Source organism: Macaca nemestrina, chromosome 11, assembly GCF_043159975.1.
Source record: "Macaca nemestrina isolate mMacNem1 chromosome 11, mMacNem.hap1, whole genome shotgun sequence".
Lineage (NCBI taxonomy): Eukaryota > Metazoa > Chordata > Mammalia > Primates > Cercopithecidae > Macaca > Macaca nemestrina.
The window spans coordinates 54,239,954-54,252,221 of NC_092135.1; the positions used below are offsets into that span (position 1 = coordinate 54,239,954).

Sequence of the window (12,268 nt, forward strand, 5' to 3'; positions counted from 1 at the left end):
GATCTAGGCATCAGTATTTTTTTAAAGCTTGCCAGGTACCTCCAATGTGCAGCCAAGGCTGAGAACCTCTGGCTTAATAATGAGTTTCTCATGTGAACATGCTAACAGTTCTCAAGCAGTGGCTCTCAGCCTTAGCTGAACATTGGAATCAACTGAGTTTAAAAAGCTGTGGCGGACGCCTGTAGTCCCAGCTACTCGGGAGGCTGAGGCAGGAGAATGGCGTGAACCCGGGAGGCGGAGCTTGCAGTGAGCTGAGATCCGGCCACTGCACTCCAGTCTGGGCGACAAAGCGAGACTCTGTCTCAACAAAAGAAAAAAAAAAAAAAAAAAAAGCTGTTGATGTGGGGGAAATGGGGAAATGTTGGTCAAAGAGTACAAACTTTCAGTTATAAGATGAACAAGTCCTGGGACCTAATGTATAGCATGGGTGGTGATGGATGTGTTAACTTGATTGTGGTAATCATTACACAGTGAACACATATACCAAATCATCATGTTGAACACCTGAATACATTAAATATTCGTCAATTAGATAGATAGATAGATAGATAGATAGATAGATAGATAGATAGATAGATAGATGCTGATGCCTGGACTCACCCCTAGAGATCCTGATCTAGTTGGTCTCGGTTTAGGCTCAAGCAAGCATCGGCATTTTTCAAAGCCTTCCTCATTGCATCTAATGTACAGTCAGAGTAAAAACCAGTACCTGGACTGGGAATAAACATTTTGGCTCGTACCCAGCTCTGAGGGAAGGATGCTCAACACCTCCTGGACAAAAAGTGCCAGGAGCTGAAGCAAGAAATATGAAAACAGTGCCAGAGGTAGAAGTCACCTGCTTCAAAAGGGGTTTAAGGTCAATCCTTGTGTATTAGTCAGGGTTTTCCAGAAGGACAGAACAAATAGGATATATATATATCCTATTATATATAATATAATATATATTATATATGATATATAATATGATTTATATATTATATCCTATATATAATATATATATTATATCCTATATATCATATATAATATATATATCCTATTTATAGGGAGTTTATTAAGGAGTATTGACTCACACCAATCACAAGGCAAAGTCTCACAATAGGCTGTGTGCAAGCTGAGGAAGAAAGAAGCCAGCAGTGGTTCAGTCCAAGTCCAAAAGCCTCAAAAGCAGGGAAGCCGACAGTGCAGCCTTCAGTCTGACTGAAGACCCAATAGCCACCAGCAAACCACTGATGTAAGTCCAAGAGTCCAAAGGCTGAAGAACTTGGAGTCTGAAGTCCAATCCAGCATGGGAGAAAGATGAAAGCCAGAAAACTCAGCAAGTCAGCTTATCCCACCTTCTTCTACCTGCTTTGTTCTAGTTGCACTGGCAAGCAATTGGAAGGTGCCCACCCACATTGAGAGTGGGTCTCCCTCTGTCAGTCCACTGACTCAAATGTTAATCTCCTCTGGCAACACCCTCACAGACACACCCAGAAACAATGCTTTACCGGCTATCTAGGCATCCTTCAATCCAATCAAGTTGACACCTAATATTAATCATCACACCTTGTGAATGATATGTGTGTGACACAGACTGAGAATAGGGGAAATCTGTCTCTAACCAAGAGAGATGTGGGGAGCATAGATGATAGAACTGCATTTTAAATATTCCATAATTTTTGACATTTGGTGTTAGGCCATTCTTGCATTGCTGTAAAGAAATACTTGAGAGACTGTATTTTCTGTTGTTGTTTTATTTTAATTTAATTTTAATTTTATTTTATTTTTGAGATGGAGTCTTGCTCTGTCACCCAGGCTGGAGTGCAGTGGTACCAGTCCCCACTTACTGCAACCTCCACCTCCTGGGCTCAAGTGATTCTCTAGCCTCAGCCTCCCCAGTAGCTGGGATTACGGGTGCGCACCAACATACACTGCTAATTTTTGTATTTTTTAGTGGACATAGGGCTTTACCATATTGGCCAGGCTGGTCTCGAACTCCTGGCCTCAGGTGATCCACCCTCCTCAGTCTCCCAAAGTGCTGGGATTACAGGTATGAGCCACCTCACCTGTCAAGAGAGGGTAATTTTTAAAGAAAAGAGGTTTGATTGGCTCACGGTTATGCAGGCTGTACAGGAAGTATGATGCTGGCATCTGCTCAGCTTCTGGGAGTGGGCCTCAGGAAACCAACATTCATGGTGAAAGGCAAAGCAGGAGCAGGCACTTCACATGGTCAGAGCGGCAATAAGGGGCGGGGGGAAGGTGCCACACACTTTTAAACAGATCTTGGCCGGGCGCGGTGGCGCGTAATCCCAGCACTTTGGGAGGCGGAGACGGGCGGATCACGAGGTCAGGTCAGGAGATCGAGACCATCCTGGCTAACACGGTGAAACCCCGTCTCTACTAAAAAAATACAAAAAACTAGTCGGGCAAGGTGGCGGGTGCCTGTAGTCCCAGCTACTCGGGAGGCTGAAGCAGGAGAATGGCGTAAACCCGGGAGGCGGAGCTTGCAGTGAGCTGAGATGCGGCCACTGCACTCCAGCCTTGGTGACAGAGCGAGACTCCGTCTCAAAAAAAAAAAAAAAAAAAAAGATCTCACGAGAAATGATTCACTATCACGCAAAGACAGTACCAAGAGGATGGTACTAAACCATTCATGAGAAAGCACCCTGTAATCCAGTCACCTCCCACAAGGCCCCATTCCAACACTGGGGATTACAACTGAACATGAGATATGGGTGAAGACACAGATTCAAACCATGTCATTTGGTCATCCTCTTTACATATTTAAGCAGAACTGGATCCAACAAGCTTTCCTGAAAAGGCCCCCAGTCCAAAATTGTACCCCCTACTTCACCTCTCCCATCAGCCATAGTGGCTGACAAAACCCACTAAGTGAGAGCCTTTTTGGTTAAGGTAGGCCAGTAAAGCAATTTCACATTCCCTGTCGGCTTTAGAGCTCTAAATCAACTTTAAGTCCCCTGTTGGTTTTAGAGATCAGCCTCATTTGCTTTATCAGATGCACCTACATAGCCTGAACTCTTGAAATTTGAGGAGTGAACATTTAAAAGGGATCTTCTTCTTCTTATTATTATTATTATACTTTAAGTACTAGGGTACATGTGCACAACGTGCAGGTTTGTTACATATGTATACATGTGCCATGTTGGTGTGCTGCACCCATTAACTCGTCATTTACATTAGGTATATCCTAATGCTATCCTTCCCCCCTCCCCCACCCCACGACAGGCCCCGGTGTGTGATGTTCCCCTTCCTGTGTCCAAGTGTTCAGTTGTTCAATTCCCACCTACGAGTGAGAACATGCGGTGTTTGGTTTTCTGTTCTTGCGATAGTTTGCTGAGAATGATGGTTTCCAGCTTCATCCATGTCCCTACAAAGGACATGAACTCATCCTAAAAGCGATCTTCTGTGGGCTCTGAAATTTCCGAATTGCCTGAGAAAAAAAGTTCAAAAAATGGAAGGCCTCAGGTGATGGAGAAATAACCATAACATGAGGAACAAGATCCCCCAAAAGATGACAAAGTTGAAGTCGCCAGAGGCCAAACATACTTCCCTCATAGTGAACTGAACAGTATAGTTTAAATTTGCATTGGGTGGAGAAATGGCTGTGTCCGCATTTCCTGATTCAGAATCAATTGAAGATGCTCATGTTCTAGTGCCTGAGGGTGGAATGCGGAGGGTGATTTGGAAATGTTCAGGCTTGGTAGAGCAGAGGTCTTCAATGACTGTCCTCTTGGACATTCTGTATTACATTTGAATTAGATCAGCCTGTGTCCTGTTCTAGTTTAAACCAAAATGTAATTATGAGCCATTATTTGTTTAAATTACTGTAAGCAAACACAATGGTTTATTTATTTTTAATTCAGAAATTGATTGTGAAACTTGTGGTTTGCTCAGGAGTGATTTTGAAACCTCTGTTTTCTGCTCTGGCTCTCAGCTTGCTGACCAAGTGGTCATTTATCGGGAGTGCTCTGCAACTGAAGGAAGTGGAAATTCTAGGCCCTCATGGTGCTACCTGTTGGGGCCAGCCTTACAGGTTAGCTGGAAGTGACGGTGACCCAGCTACCTCGACACCAGATCTCTCCCCTGCTCCCATCGGAGTGTCTGAGGCTTCCACCACTCAGTTTTCACCAGGCTGGAGTGGTATCAGCTTAAACTGCACGTGAAAATGTCAAACACACCTCATCTCACTATATGGCAAGTCAGCACATGGATTTACCTAGCATTCAGCCAACTGGAGAGGCAATTTCAGAGGGAAGAGGACTCAGGATAGGTCTTTTAATTTGGAGCTTGGGTACCATTAGTGGTTAGAGAGGGTTCAGAGGACATTAAAGGAGATGTTCAATGGCTTACACTACGATCACCATTTACCAATCCGTTAAGACTGGCCCAGGGTGTGAATATCAAAAAGAGAAAATAAAAATCTACCTGGAGCAAGTCCCCGGCCCCAATCTTATCATCGTTTATATATGATTAAGTTACAGGGAAGGTGGTGGTGTCATATTCTTTCTTTCAGTTTGACCTCATGAAAATGAAGAGCAAGTCGCAAATCATTTTAATCTGCAAGGGGTCATCTGGTTGTAAGGTATGGGGATTTGGCTTGAACACGTGGTTTTCCTGAGATGTGCATTTATTTTCGGGGGTGAAGAGTGTTCAGGTAAATCCATAATGTTTTCGTGTTTGAAAAGAAGGTCTCCACCTTTCTGTTCCATGAACCAGTCTCCACGGGCACCAGACGCGACGCTCGCGGTACGGCCCGAGCGCTGGGCGTCTGGACCAGGGTTCCACCCGGCAGCAAAGCCGGAGGCCGGGCACCTCACGACCTCCTGGATCTGCGGCGCCTGCGTAGTAAGCCTGGGGAGGCGCCAGCTCCGGCAGGCATTGGGCACAGGAGAGTCCAGCCGCTCTGGCCGCGCAGGGCACCGGATCCCTCCCGGATCCCAGACTCCCGACACCCAGCAGAAGTGCCCTGGAGTGAGGCCTCATTCGTCCCAGCTGAGCGTTTCGTTGCCAACTCGTTGCGCGAGGTCTGAATGCACCGTGGAAACAGGGTGGGTATGGGAAAAGAAGAAACATATTTCAGAAGCACTCACCAATATAAACTCTTAAAAATAAAGATCGTAATACAATAATTTAACTAGAGCTAACAGACTGAATGAGTATAGATATCAGAAACAAGACTTTCGGCTGGGGGATGTAGCTCAGTGGTAGAGCGCGCGCTTCGCATGTGTGAGGTCCCGGGTTCAATCCCCGGCATCTCCAAAACAGCCAGTGTTCAGTTTTTTTCCTCTTCCTCTTTTCATGTTGGTATTTTAGAATGTTGATCCCGTTACCTGTAAAAACGTTTTGCTCGCATCTAGGTGCCCAAAAACAGTTTAAAAAGAGGATAGAAAAAAATCAGCGAAGCTCACGGAAACCTTTTTGACTGCTCGAAGTAAAAGTGAAATAGAGAATTAACTTTCATTAATATTTCTTTATTTGCATGAGTCCAGCGTTTAAAGGACGTTATTGAACTTTGAGGCACCTGTGATACCCACGGAAAAACACTATGGGTCAAAAAGACCTTGCATTGGCCGGGAATCGAACCCGGGCCTCCCGCGTGGCAGGCGAGAATTCTACCACTGAACCACCAATGCTTATAGCATGAAATTTTTTATTTTGCTTACTAGAAGACATTTACACCCTGGTACTACTTCTACCCTAGTAACAACCGTGTATTTCTGCATTCAAAACAGAAAACAATCAAACTTTTAATAACATAGTTATCGTAAAATGTTCGAAAAACATTAACATTTACAAAACTTTTCATTATACTAACTTCTTTAGAACTTTATGAGATTCTTTCTTCTGAAACTCTTTGGTGAAGGAGGCAAATGAAGATTTTGTTATATATGCACAGGGTTACACAATCACCTAGCCTATCTTCAGACACTTGGATAATTTATAACAACTCTCCCTCCAGCCTTCTGCCATTTTTTTTCTTTTATTATTTTACCTATTCAGGCAAATACATAATGGAGATTTGTTAGAAATTGGGAATAGAGGCAAAGAAACAGGGAACAGAAATTGGAACACTGACCCAAATTTCTAGTTTGGAAATTGGTAAATTGGAACTATGTGATTTGCATAGAGAACTTCAAATATTGATGATTCTAGCCAAGTGACCTGAATTCTCTAAGCTGCCCCTTCCTTCATTTAAGACCTCTTTTAACTCTAGTAGTATGAATCTGATCCTTTACCCTTAGTTTCCAAGGAAAGTGAAATTGTGAATGACACAACAAAAGATATAGGAGGGGGAAAAATAAAGTGAAGGAAATGAATTTATGGAAATGATTCTAAATACAAGATAAAAGGCTGTGGATATAGGTAACATTGGCTTTTTATCTCTGGGAGGGAAATTCCTAACAATTTCCAGAATCTTTGGTCAAGAAGAATTTGGGGAAAAGTTATGAGAAAGTAACAGCTAACACATAGCAGTAACTGTGTGCCAGGCTTTGTAAGTACACTACACATGGACTTCAACCCCGTGAAGTAGGAAGCCGAGGCTCGTAGAGGCATGACTGGAACATACAGTGTTATGTTCAGTGTTGGAGTGCTTAGCACTGCCAATTCAGCCTACAACAGAATAGCTCATTGTGTATTGAAACGCAAATGCTGCATGTAGTTTAGGATATTATATATTAAGAATAATAGAATGGTGTTAGAGAAGGATGATAAAAGGCTACTGAAATAAAGTAATGACTTCTCCATTAAGATTTATCTTTAAGGACTTCTTAGTGTGTGGGTAAAGAGCAAAATCTGAAGACGAATACAGAATTATAAAGACATAAAAGATATGAAGGGATTAGGGAATTAGAGAATCAGACTATAATCCTAAATAACCTGTGGAAGAACAAGGTCAACTCATTTTACTTTTTCTAACTTTAGTTTATTCTTTAAAATGAAAGAAATGGGGGAGAAATGGGGTTTTACAATCCCATTCTGAAGTGATGTACCTTTCCAGAGGTGGTTCAGGGCCATTGGCTGGTGAGGCCTCACTTTCATGGCGGAGATTACAGGTGTGCACCACCATGCACAGCTAATTTTTAAATTTATTTTATTTTTTTGGAGAGAGGAGAGAGGTGTTTCACTGTTAGCCAGGCTGGCCTCGAACTGTTGAGCTCATTCAATCCTCCCTGCTCAGTCTCCCAAAGTGTTGGGATTACAGGGGTGAGCCACTGTGCCTGGCCCCCAAGATTCTTTTTTTTTTTTTTTTTTTTTTTTTTTTTGAGACAGAGTCTCGCTTAGTCGCCCAGGCTGGAGTGCAGTGGCGCGATCTCGGCTCACTGCAAGCTCCGCCTCCCGGGTTCACGCCATTCTCCTGCCTCAGCCTCCCGAGTAGCTGGGACTACAGGCGCCCGCCGCCTCGCCCGGCTAATTTTTTGCATTTTTAGTAGAGACGGGGTTTCACAGTGTTAGCCAGGATGGTCTCGATCTCCTGACCTTGTGATCCACCCGCCTCGGCCTCCCACAGTGCTGGGATTACAGGCGTGAGCCACCGCGCCCGGCGGCCCCCAAGATTCTTAAAGATTGTTTTTAATTTTGAATCCTAACTTCAAAAATCTAAAGAATCATAGATTATTTAGTTCAGAGCTTCTCCAAGTTTTTATTTTGAACGTGTAACCTAACAAACAAAGGCAAATAAATAGGGAGTTTAAAAATGAGCTGGTGGAACTGAGGGAGCAGGGCAATAAAAATGAGGCTTCACCAGCCAGTCAGTGGTGAAGCTCAAGTGGGAGGCCTGAGGTCAAAGCTGCAGAGAGCCAAGATCGTGCCACTGCACTCCAGCCTGGGCGACAAAGTGAGCCCCTGTCTCAAAAAAAAAAAAAAAATCTCAGAACACAAGAAAAAAAAGTCTTATGTAAAACATTACTAGTGGCCTACCCAAAGGCCTCTTTATTTATTTATTTATTTTTTCACTAAAAGTCCATTCTAGTTTACCTGGCCCAAGGGACAAATGTGGTACACTAAGCCAGTTATCTCATTTTTCTTTCCAAATTGATCTGAGGTGTGCTTTTCACTGAATCCCTGCCAATGAGGGCAAGAATAGTCAGCTAGGAGTTTCTGGGAAAGATGATATGGAAGATCTCTCTTACCCTTTCTCCTTGTATGAGGGTGTAATGCTTGGAGCTGCCCAACCATCCTATGACTTGAAGGGAGACAGAGGGTGATCCCACAGGAAAATAGAAAAAGGCTCTGCACCATCCTGAAATTTTTTTCATGCAGACTTTTGGTTACGTAAATTAAAGACCTCTATCGTTTAAGTATGTTTGAGTTGAGCATTTTGTTACATGTAGCCAAAAGCATTCAAGGGATGTGTGTGTGTGTGTGTGTGTGTGTGTGTGTGTGTGCGCCTGCGCGCGTGTGCATCCAGCACTCCACCCAACTCCTTCTGGTACAAGAAACCTTCTGTTCTATAGATAATCAATACTTTGAGATTTGGGTTAGGCTAACTTGCCTCTTTTTCTGTATTTCTCTGTCACAATAGCAGGTGTGTATTTTCCCTTGGCACTGTACTTTTTTAGAGATGGGTATGTGACTAAATCTGGGACGTTGAAAAGTCCTTGCCGAAACTCTCTTGCAGAAGTTTTCAGTAAACTCTGTCTTTTTGCTGGGTTGTTCAAACAGGTCGAGTGTATAGTTTGGGTTGTCCAGAAGAAAGAGACAAATATATTCCTAATATGATATTGTGCCACTAGAAGCAGCCATGCCTGACTAGAAAAAATTCTGGATTTTGTGTTTATATGAGTCTGTAAATTGTCCCTAAACAACACGTGGTGGGCCAAGTGTAGTAACTCACACCAGTAATCCTAGCACTTTCAGAGGCAGAGACAGAAGGATCAGCTGAGGCCAGGAATTTGACACACACCAGCCTGGGCAACATAGTGAGACCTTGTCTCTACAAAAAATAAAAATAAAAATAAAAGAAATAAATTACCCAGGTGTGGTGGTACACACCTGTAGTTCCAGCTACTTGGGAGACTAAGGTTGGAGGGTTGCTTGAGCCTGGGAGTTTGAGGCTGGCTGCAGTGAGCTATAACTGTGCTACTGCACTTCAGCCTTTGCAACAGAGCAAGACCTTGTCTGTAAAAAAATTACAACAACAACAACATTAGCCTTTAAAGTTAGTTTAAGCAGTATTTTGCTAGAATCTTAACACAAATTGAGAAACTCTTTTACCCCAAACATGGTAAACTTAGAGAACTCATTACCCAGGATGTGATACAGACTAATAATATTAAAGTTTAAGAAAAGTTTAGGCCAAGCATGGTGTCTCATGCCTGTAATCCCAGCACTTTGGGAGGCCAAGGTGAGTGGATCACCTGGGGTCAGAAGTTCAAGAGCACACTGATCAATGTGTGAAACCCCATCTCTATTAAAAATATAAAAAAAAAGAAAAGAAAAAGAAAAAAAAGCTGGGCATGGTGGTGCGGCTGTAATCCCAGCTACTTAAGCAGCTGAGGCAGGAAAATCCCTTGAACCCAGGAGGCAGAGGTTGCAGTGAGCCAAGATTGTGCCATTGCACTCCAGCCTAGGGAACAGAGTGAGACTCCATCTCCAAAAAAAAAAAAAAAGAAAAATTTAGAGAAATTCGTCAATGATAACACTACAAGGAGACAACAAAAACCATGAGAAAATTTTTAGGACACATTCCCAGCTTGTTGGAATAAGGTAAATTCTGTTGCAAAGAAGGATCGGAGCATTTGAAGGAATATTCAGGCAACAGTGTGACAGACAAGTAGAAAGAAGAGAAACTAAAAATAGAGAAGTCCGTTCAGGAGGTGTAGAATAGGAGTAGAGAGATGATGAGGTCCTGAACCAAGGCGGAGGCTCTAGCATGAGGTTCATGGCAAGACAGAAGGAGGAAGAAAAATTAGTCTAGGAATCTACCTTACATGATTGATAGACTTGTGGTGTAGTGTAGAAAAGTAAGGAAGAGAAAATACTGGAAGGAAAGCGGTGGGGTAAAGTACTCATTTTTGGAAATTCTGACTTTGAAGTAAGAAAGAAGAGGTGTCCGCTAAGTGGTTAGATCAACCCCTGGAGCAATCAAGGCTACAGAAGTGGATTTGGAAGTTAATCACCTGAGAGGTGAAATGCAAAAATGTGGAAATGGAGAATATCACACAGAGAAAAGAGTGATGAGGACACAGTCTTAGAGAATGACAGGAATTGAGGAGCCACAGTTGGAGAAGCAGGGCAGTGGCATCTGTGGAGGCAGGCAGAGCCCCACTTCTTTTGCTAATTCTGAATAATACAACACGACAAACGCATGTGTCAGAGTGTTTCATAGATATACTGTGCAGTAATCCTGTTTCATGTCGGGAATGCTGTAGTAGGCAGTGATTTTATTATCTGTGTGGTCAAGCTTGAAGAGATCGGGTGGCCAACAGTGCCTTCTGGGTGGCACACGCTAACACTTCCCTTGGTCTGCTCTGTTCCCATGCTCGGATAAGAGGCTCCCACTGAAGCTAGTAGAGAGAAAGAAAGCACTTGAGTGCTGTGAAGTGTTACACAATCTTCTCTTTTAGGCAACCCTGGCCATTGTGACACCCAGTGTGACAGGCAGGGGCTTGTAAGTTGCATCATAGCACCTTGGAACACTTGCTCAAGGTACCAAGTTCCTAGCTGGTATTAGCTCATCATAGAAAAGTGGCCAGGCTTATGCCATCTGAAGAAAGTAAACAGTTCAGCAACAGAAATAGTTCATATAATACAAAGTCACCAAAGCAAGCGATGCCTTTCTTTTTTTTTTTTTTCACCTGTGAGTGATTGTATTGATTTAATACACACAGCTTATTTCTGTCCCAGGTTACAAACTAGCCCTAGGGAAATGGTGGAGCCAGTCATTTGGATTGCCCTTTACTGGCTGGGAATTAAATCATTACTTATTCCATTTTAGAATCACAAGTAGTACCCTAAGGCCTACTTTCCTAAGGATTAAAATCAAGGCATGGAAATGAAGAATCCAGGTGTAATTCTCAGATGCATGCAGATGTTGAGAATGCAGCAATTTTTCCTGGAAAGCTGTCACTGCAAAATCATCCTGCTCACGATATGCTCATTCCTAGTCCTCAAGCATGTCCAATTAGTCAACAAGTCTGATTTCTCCTTTTAAGATGGCATTGACTCTTGTTCTCCCTCCTCATGCCAATGTCTCCTCCACAGTGCAGACAATTACCAGCTCACTCCCTGGGCTACCCTGGAAACCTCAGATTTCCTCTGCCATCCTGCATGCTGCTACCAATTGCATTTTTTCCTTTCCCTCCCCTACTTCTTCTCTCTCTCTCTCTCCTTTTCTTTCTTTCTTCCTTAATTTTGGAAAATTCAGTCATTTCTTTATTCCAAAATTGAATTAGCTTTAAATCCATACAGAGCCCTCATGGTGGAGGAAATGTGAGTGGGAACTCTTCACCTTTCTCTTGGCTCTCATTCTGGGTGAAGCATTTATTCAAATACTTCAGAGCTGCGCCTCTTGGTGGAAATAGCTTTCACTTCCCTTCCTAAAGTTCTCTCTTCTTCTTCTTCCCAAGTTATTTGGATCTTTTAAAATACATGTTTTTTCATAAGAAACCCACATGTATGGCACAAAATTCAAAAGGTATGAGAGAGTATTCATTGAAAAGTATGCCTGGCCTGGCACAGTGGCTTAGCCTGTAATCCCAGCACTTTGGGAGGCCAAGACGAGCAGATCACTTGAGGTCACAAGTTTGAGACCAGCCTGGCCAATACGGTGAAACCCCGTCTCTACTCAAAAATACAAAAATTAGCTGGGCATGGTGGCTCGTGCCTGTAATCCCAGCTACTTGGAAGGCTGAGGCAGGAGAATCTCTTGAACCCGGGAGGCGGAAGTTGCAGTGAGCTGAGATCACACCGCTGCACTCCAGCCTGGGCAACAGATCCTGGGTTTCCTTTCCTAGAGGCAACCATTGTTATCAGTGTCCTGTGTTTCCCTTCACAAATATTTCTAGGTGGATATAAACATTGCAACTTTTATTTAAAATTTTTTTAATCTTTTTTTTTGAGAGGCATGCAATTTATTCTTAAGCACAAATGGTACATACTATACATGCCATTATGCTCATATCCTTTTTTTTCCCCCCAGAAATATACATCTTGGAAAATTATCCTTCTTAGAACACACAGAACTAACTTTATCTTTTTAGTGGCTCTGTGTTCATTTTTTAAATTGTCTTTTATGGACTAGGAATTAAAACATTATTTTTTCTAT

At 42.9% G+C, this 12,268-nt stretch overlaps 2 non-coding genes across 2 annotated transcripts; one reads left to right on the top strand and one right to left on the bottom strand.

Moving 5' to 3' along the window:
* Nucleotides 1-5,187: 5,187 nt before the first annotated feature.
* On the top strand, nt 5,188-5,259 carry TRNAA-CGC (transfer RNA alanine (anticodon CGC)). Its single transcript has one exon. It is a non-coding gene; the product is annotated as a tRNA-Ala (tRNA).
* Nucleotides 5,260-5,562: 303 nt separating this feature from the next.
* Nucleotides 5,563-5,633, bottom strand: TRNAG-GCC (transfer RNA glycine (anticodon GCC)). Its single transcript has one exon. It is a non-coding gene; the product is annotated as a tRNA-Gly (tRNA).
* Between the last annotated feature and the right edge of the window lie 6,635 nt (nt 5,634-12,268).